This window comes from Miscanthus floridulus, chromosome 14, assembly GCF_019320115.1.
Source record: "Miscanthus floridulus cultivar M001 chromosome 14, ASM1932011v1, whole genome shotgun sequence".
Classification (NCBI taxonomy): Eukaryota; Viridiplantae; Streptophyta; class Magnoliopsida; order Poales; family Poaceae; genus Miscanthus; species Miscanthus floridulus.
Window position 1 is genome coordinate 5,501,914 of NC_089593.1, and position 6,692 is coordinate 5,508,605.

The following is a 6,692-nucleotide window of genomic DNA, read 5'->3' on the forward strand; positions in this document are numbered from 1 at the left end:
GCAAAGTCATTGGACATCTTGATGTCGATGTCTAGGTCATATATAGTTAAAAGAATAGTTAGTCAGAATATGCAAAGATATTAGATCTCTCCATCTAAAAAGAACACAATTCTAGAATAATGTTCGGTCAAACCACCTTAAGTTTTGACTAAATTGAAATAAAAAATGTATCAATGCTTATAATACTAAATAAATATCATTAAATTATCACATAATATAATAATCTCTCCATTCCGAATTATAAATTATTTTAGCTTTTCTAGATACATAGATTTTGCTACGTACTTATATATACACTATGTATGCACTACTGGAAACAGAGACTTTACCGAGTGCAAAATTCTTTGCCGAGTGTCAAAAATCGGGCACTCGGCAAAGACCTTCTTTGCCGAGTGCTGCACTCGGCAAACAAGGGCACTCGGCAAAGGACTTCTTTGCCGAGTGTCAGACTCTCGGCAAAATCTCTACACTCGGCATAGGCTGCCCGTGAAACGGTGTTCGGTCACGGCCTTCTTTGCCGAGTGCCTGCACACTCGGCAAAGATTTGATTTTTTTTAAAAAAAATCTTTGCCGAGTGCCTCAGATCTGGCACTCGGCAAAGAATTTTTTTTTAAAAAAAAAATACTTTGCCGAGTGCCCCTGGCACGGCACTCGGCAAATATTTAATTTTTTTTATAATTTCTTTGCCGAGTGCTCCTGTGGATGCACTTGGCAAAGAGGAAATTTTTTACAAAAAATTAAAACCCTCTTTGCCGAGTGCCTTATGCCTGGCACTCGGCAAAGACACCCTTTGCCGAGTGCCATGCCCCGGCACTCGGCAAAGTTTTTTTTGTTTTTTGGTTTTTGGCCTCCAATTTTTTTGTGCAGCACTTTTAAAGCACCAGGAACTCCTAGTTACAATTTGAGGATTTTTTGTGGTTTTTTGATATATTTAGTTACTTTATTTTGTTTACTTGAATTTTTCCAAAAAATAGAAATTTGAACTGCACGTAGTACGAATAATAGAATTTAATGATTCAAAAATTGATAGTCATGTTAGTGAGTGTTGTGAGAGGCCGTATCCAGGAACAGATTCGAAATTTTGGACATCTTGTTCACGAAACATGTCCGCGAAATTGCGCGTGAAGTGTTTTTAAATTCTATAAAAAGCAAACGAAGTCCGAAAATCATGAAACTTGTTGAGATGTCGTGATATCATATGTGGAGGCTATGATAAAAATTTCAGAAGATTTCGTGTACGTTGTCATGTACGATGCTTACAAAACAGGACATCTCTACATGTGAGATCTGATATCACATATGGAGATGTCCTAGTTTGTAAGCATCGTACCTAACAACGTGCACGAAATCTTCTGAAATTTTTATCATAGCCTCCACATACGATATCACGACATCACAACAAGTTTCATGATTTTCGGACTTCGTTTGTTTTTTATAGAATTTAAAAACACTTCGCACGCAAGTTCGCGGTCATATTTCGTGAACAAGATGTCCGAAATTTTGGGTCTGTTCCTGGATACGGCCTCACACTACACTCAGTAACGTGACTATCATTTTTTGAATCATTAAATTCTATTATTCGTACCACGTGCAGTTCAAATTTATATTTTTCGAAAAAATTCAAGTAAACGAAATAAAGTAACTAAATATATCAAAAAGCCACAAAAAGTCCCCAAATTCTAAGGAGGAGTTCCTGGTCCTTTAAAAGGGCTGCACAAAAAACTTAGAGGCCAAAAACAAAAAAAATAAAAAAACTTTGCCGAGTGCCGAAAAATGGCACTCGGCAAAGGGGCTCTTTGCCGAGTGTAAAAATAAGACACTCAGCAAAGAGGATTTTTTATTTTTTTATAGAAATTTCTTCTTTGCCGAGTGCCTTCACAGAGGCACTCGGCAAAGGAATTAAAAAAATAAAAAATTTACCGACGGTCGGATCGGAGCACTCGGCAAAGTTGCCTCCTTTGCCGAGTGCCTCCCTGATCCGGCGCTCGGCAAAGGGCGCGGGTGGGGGCACTTAGCCGATTTCGGCCGGCCGGGCAGTCCAAGCCTCAGACAGCCAGCCAGCCATCCGCACCCACGCCGGCCCGCCCCCGCCCCCGCGCCGCGCGCCGCCCTCCCGTCCCCGTGCGCTGTGCCCGCGGCCGCCCCTATGCCCGCCGGCCACCGGGCCGCGCTAGCCATCGGATCGCATCTCGCCGGAGCCCGCTCGAGGACCTCCGCGCAGCCCATCGCCGCATCGACCTCCTCAAGGTACACGAGTCACAAGGACTCTCTCTGCTCTCCTCCCGTTCGCTATTGATTCGTCATCCATTTCCTCTCCTTGCCCAGGCCGAAGCCGTTATGAACGCCGGCGGCCTCCGCCGCTGCGTCGAGAGCGTCGAGGAAAAGGAGGCCGTGGCCGCCGCATGCGCCGACCTCTCCGACAAGAGCAGCAAGGAGTGCCGGCTTAGGAGCGGGACCTCGAGCGCGCCATGGAGTCCTGCGACGACCTCGTCAGGCTGAACGACGATGACCTCTGCGCACGCCTAAACCAGAACGTACATGTCAGTTACCTCCTCTATTTTTTTCGATCTAATCATGCTACTAGCCTATACTGCTTGCGTGCCTCGATCTGATCTGATCTGTTTCTACTGCTATGCACTAACGAGTGCGTCTAATCGCAATTCACAAACAGCTAATGATGTCGAACCACTATAAGTCGTTGGGATGCATACAAGCTCTGTCATTTGTTTTTATTATTCAGGCCAAAAGCATGTTTTAGAATTTTATTTAGGGATTAACCCCGGCTTAATCAGCCAAGATATATGTTTTTGATGATATTCATCATATATAGATCTAAAAAAGGCAAGAAAGTATCTGGTTAATACATGTAGCTATCCAAATCACTTGTAGGGTAAATTAACAAATCAGTTCCAATTATAGATATCAGCACGTATCAGTACAAAGTTCAGGAACTGTTTTCTTATGTACTGTTATTAATCTACTATTATGGTGCCACCATGAACCAAATTAGAAGCACATATTGGTAAAGAGTTAAGTGAGCATAAGCATGCTAGAATATATATTCAGCAATCTACACAAATTGAACAAGATATATGTTCATGTTCTATCTATCAGCCACAATGTATCTGCAACCCCTTACTTCATCTGAAACATTACAAAAAAAGGAAGAGCTCTGCAATGTTCATCTCAATGAACTGTTGCTGTGTTTCTGTACTCTCCCTGCTACCATTACCGGTTTGTAACTAATTAGCACTGTATTTCTATGGATCTTCAGTTTCAGGTGATTCTCCTTAATCATTTGTCCTCCTAAAATCCAGGTGATTCTCCTACTATTGCCGCCACGATAATTTTAAAGAATTGTGCTTAAAAGACTAGAGCTATGGCTTGTATTTTTCTGCATCAAGATGCCATCGCATATATTAAAATCCAGAGAATAATAATAAGGTTTGAGAAGCCTCTTTCAGATTATCAGAAAGCAAATGTACAGAGTAGATTTATTATGGTGAGATTGCTAATGGATTAAATATTGTACATGTTCACTACAGCAATGTCGTAATAAGTTCTTATCTTAATTACAGCTTTTGTTCATGTACTGATGTTTCTGCAGGTGTTCAGAGTTGCAAACTAAATATTAAAAATGACTGGATACATGGTTCAGGTAAATCCGCTAGCATTTCATCCATATTTTTTCTGGGTTATTTATAGATTTGGTGATGCAGTGGGCTTCAGTATGCTTTGTGATAGAGCTGGCAGCAATGACCATATATCAGGTATTATTCTTAATGTGTGCAGATCCAATGTTTGTTTGGGGAATAGCTTACATTTGTAGTAAACACCACAAAGATAGCATTGTTACCTGACCATGGTAAATCGTTTGTCTATTTCTACAATGTTGGTTGTGGTATACCGACCAATTGTTGGTCGTTAATATTATGTTTTAGCGACCATTGTTCGACGCTATAGATTGGTTGTGGTACAGTGTTCTTACACGCTTCAATGTACTAGTTGTTTAACTTTAACATTTCCGTTAGCAACAATGGAAACGAGTCAAGGCAGGCAAGACTCCTACCACACTCATAGATTTGCTATTTATCAACGCCCTCGTGTCTTGGTGGCGATGCTTGCCTCGTGAGTTCATCAAGTCATTCATCACACAGCAACAGATCTTCACCGGGAATGCTAGCTTGTCCTGCCGGAGTCATCGGAAACTCATTGCCTTCACCTGGAACACCCAGGATACTCACAAGATCAGCATGTTATCATAAGCGAAACATGTATTTAAGTCTTACTGCTTATTGAAACTTTACGCAATTTAAAAAACTTTACTAAAGCAGTATTATTGTTTGTACCAAAATTGAAATGTCATGTTTGTTCCAATGGTGCATACGTCTCTTATGCTAGTAAAAAAGCACTTCCTAACCATATGTGCAATATGACCTGCTGCTCATTCTCTTATTTAGCATACCTGTCTAAATAACTCTGCATAAATAACTCTGCATGTAGGGAATGCTTTTTATTTTTTATTTCTGTTCTATTTGATTTAGAAGCTTAGTGCTTTGCTCTTTTCTTTTCTTTTCAGCAACAACAATCAGCAATAGCTATGCTATAATTTGTAAGTTCTCTTGTCCAGGTATTACTAGTTCCAGCAATTATCAGACTAAATGTTATTTCTCAAATGATATTGGGTCAACAACTTGCCTTGTCTTTCTATGGATTCAGATTTGAATTTTTTTTTTCTGTATTTTGGTATGATCATGACAATTATCTTAAATAATATTTTCAATGGGTGTAGACTTTGGTTGAGTACCAAATAATCAATTTCATCACAATTTGTAAATGAGGAAATGTCGCTAGCTACATCTTGAATACTATAAAGAATAGATTTCATGATCTGAGTACATTTTATAAAATCCTTCAAGGTTTGCAAAGACAACAAATCTTGACTGATATCTCCTCAAACTGTGACCTAAACAAGCATTATCCTTGCCTTTGAATTGCATTGAAAGTAGACGTTATTGATAGGACTGTAAACTATAAAGTCAGTAGTAAGAACTGACTGCTTGCATTTGGTAAATTTAAACTTATTTTATTGCCATATAACAATCTGATTCGAATATGTATGATTCACTTGCAAGGTTGTTAGCAATGTCAAATGGCCTGTTCAGAAACTTATTTTATTTCATTTGCTTGGATTTGGGTTTTGGAACTCGGTGAGGACAGGTGCAAGTCCATCAGTTCTTGTGCTTCTCAGGTTGTGTTGGTCCATCAGTTCTTGTGCTTCTCACTTCTCAGGTTGTGTCGGTAGTTAGCTTGTCTCTGTAATTGCAAAATTACCTCAGTTTCAGTACATGCTTTTCAGTGAAGGCAGAACGAAATAGTTGAAATGGCTTTGCATGTACTTGCAGTTTGGTTTCAAGAGCTAGCAATTTATAGTTTTGGAGCTTAGTGGATTTTCAAATGCTAATTAGAGCTTTTGTTAGCCTAGGTATTGTTAGATCTATTTAAGCTCATTACTTGGTACTTATTTTCTTTTAGTTCATTATTGGCTACTTATTTTCTTTTGTGCTGTTTGGTTCATTTGCAGGTTAAAGCAAGGAGTAAAGCGAGCAACATGGGAGCTTCAGATTTTTTTTTTAAAAAAAAATCAAACTTTGCCGAGTGCCGGCCAGAGGGCACTCGGCAAAGAAATTTTTTAAAAAAAAAAATTGAAACTTTGCCGAGTGCCGGCCAAAGGGCACTCGGCAAAGAATTTTTTTTAAAAAAAAATTCAAACTTTGCCGAGTGCCGGCCAGAAGGCACTCGGCAAAGAATTTTTTTAAAAAAAAAATCAAACTTTGCCGAGTGCCGGCCAGAGGGCACTCGGCAAAGAATTTTTTTAAAAAAAAATTGAAACTTTGCCGAGTGCTGGCTAGAGGGCACTCGGCAAAGAATTTTTTTAAAAAAAAAATCAAACTTTGCCGAGCGCTGGCCAGTGGGCACTCAGCAAAGAATTTTTTTTAAAAAAAATAAAAAAATCTTTGCCGAGTGCCTGCAGGGTTGGCACTCGGCAAAGCCACCGTCAACGGATTCGGCGCCGTCACGGTTGCTTTTCTTTGCCGAGTGCCACCGGGACTCTCGACAAAGCCTTTGCCGAGTGCCCGATAAAAGACACTCGGCAAAGAGGTCTTTGCCGATTAATTTTTTGCCGTGTGTTCTTTGCCGAGTGCCGCACTCGGTAAAGGCTTTGCCGAGTGCAATTAGGCCTTTGCCGAGTGCCTCAGGCACTCGACAAAGAACCTGAATCCAGTTGTGATGTCTAGATACACGGTTAAAGCAATGTATCTAAAGAAGCTTACATGTCTTCTAATTTGGAGTGGAGAGAGTACATATTTAGAGTCTTAAATGGTGATGCTAGTATTTTTTTCTAAACTCCGTCAAAGTTAAGTTAGTTTGACTTTAACGAAATGTAGAATTATATTCCTTCTTAGATAAAGGTATAGTATAAGCAGAATATTCAGAGTCTGTTTGGGACATAGGATTTTTCCTGTTCCTACGTATTTTTCTGTAAAATTAAAATTGATTACTATAAATTTTTTATATAAATATTTTGAAATTTCTGCGTTGCAAACAGACTCTTTAAAAAAAAGAAAACTGGAGGGGTTTGCGCTCCTACAGCAATTGAATTAAAGAGGTTCACAAGGTACAGACGACGA

The 6,692-nt window shown here is 39.7% G+C and overlaps 1 long non-coding RNA gene across 2 annotated transcripts; it reads left to right on the forward strand.

Annotated features, from left to right (window-relative positions):
- Nucleotides 1-2,500: 2,500 nt before the first annotated feature.
- Nucleotides 2,501-5,275, forward strand: LOC136502747 (uncharacterized). 2 transcript variants are annotated; one of them, XR_010770685.1, is made up of 5 exons: nucleotides 2,501-2,540; nucleotides 3,275-3,317; nucleotides 3,608-3,770; nucleotides 4,580-4,630; nucleotides 5,221-5,275. It is a non-coding gene; the product is annotated as an uncharacterized lncRNA (long non-coding RNA). The 2 variants fall into 2 exon arrangements; XR_010770684.1 differs by lacking the exon at nucleotides 5,221-5,275 and having other exon boundaries at nucleotides 4,580-4,663.
- The last annotated feature ends 1,417 nt before the right edge of the window (nucleotides 5,276-6,692 follow it).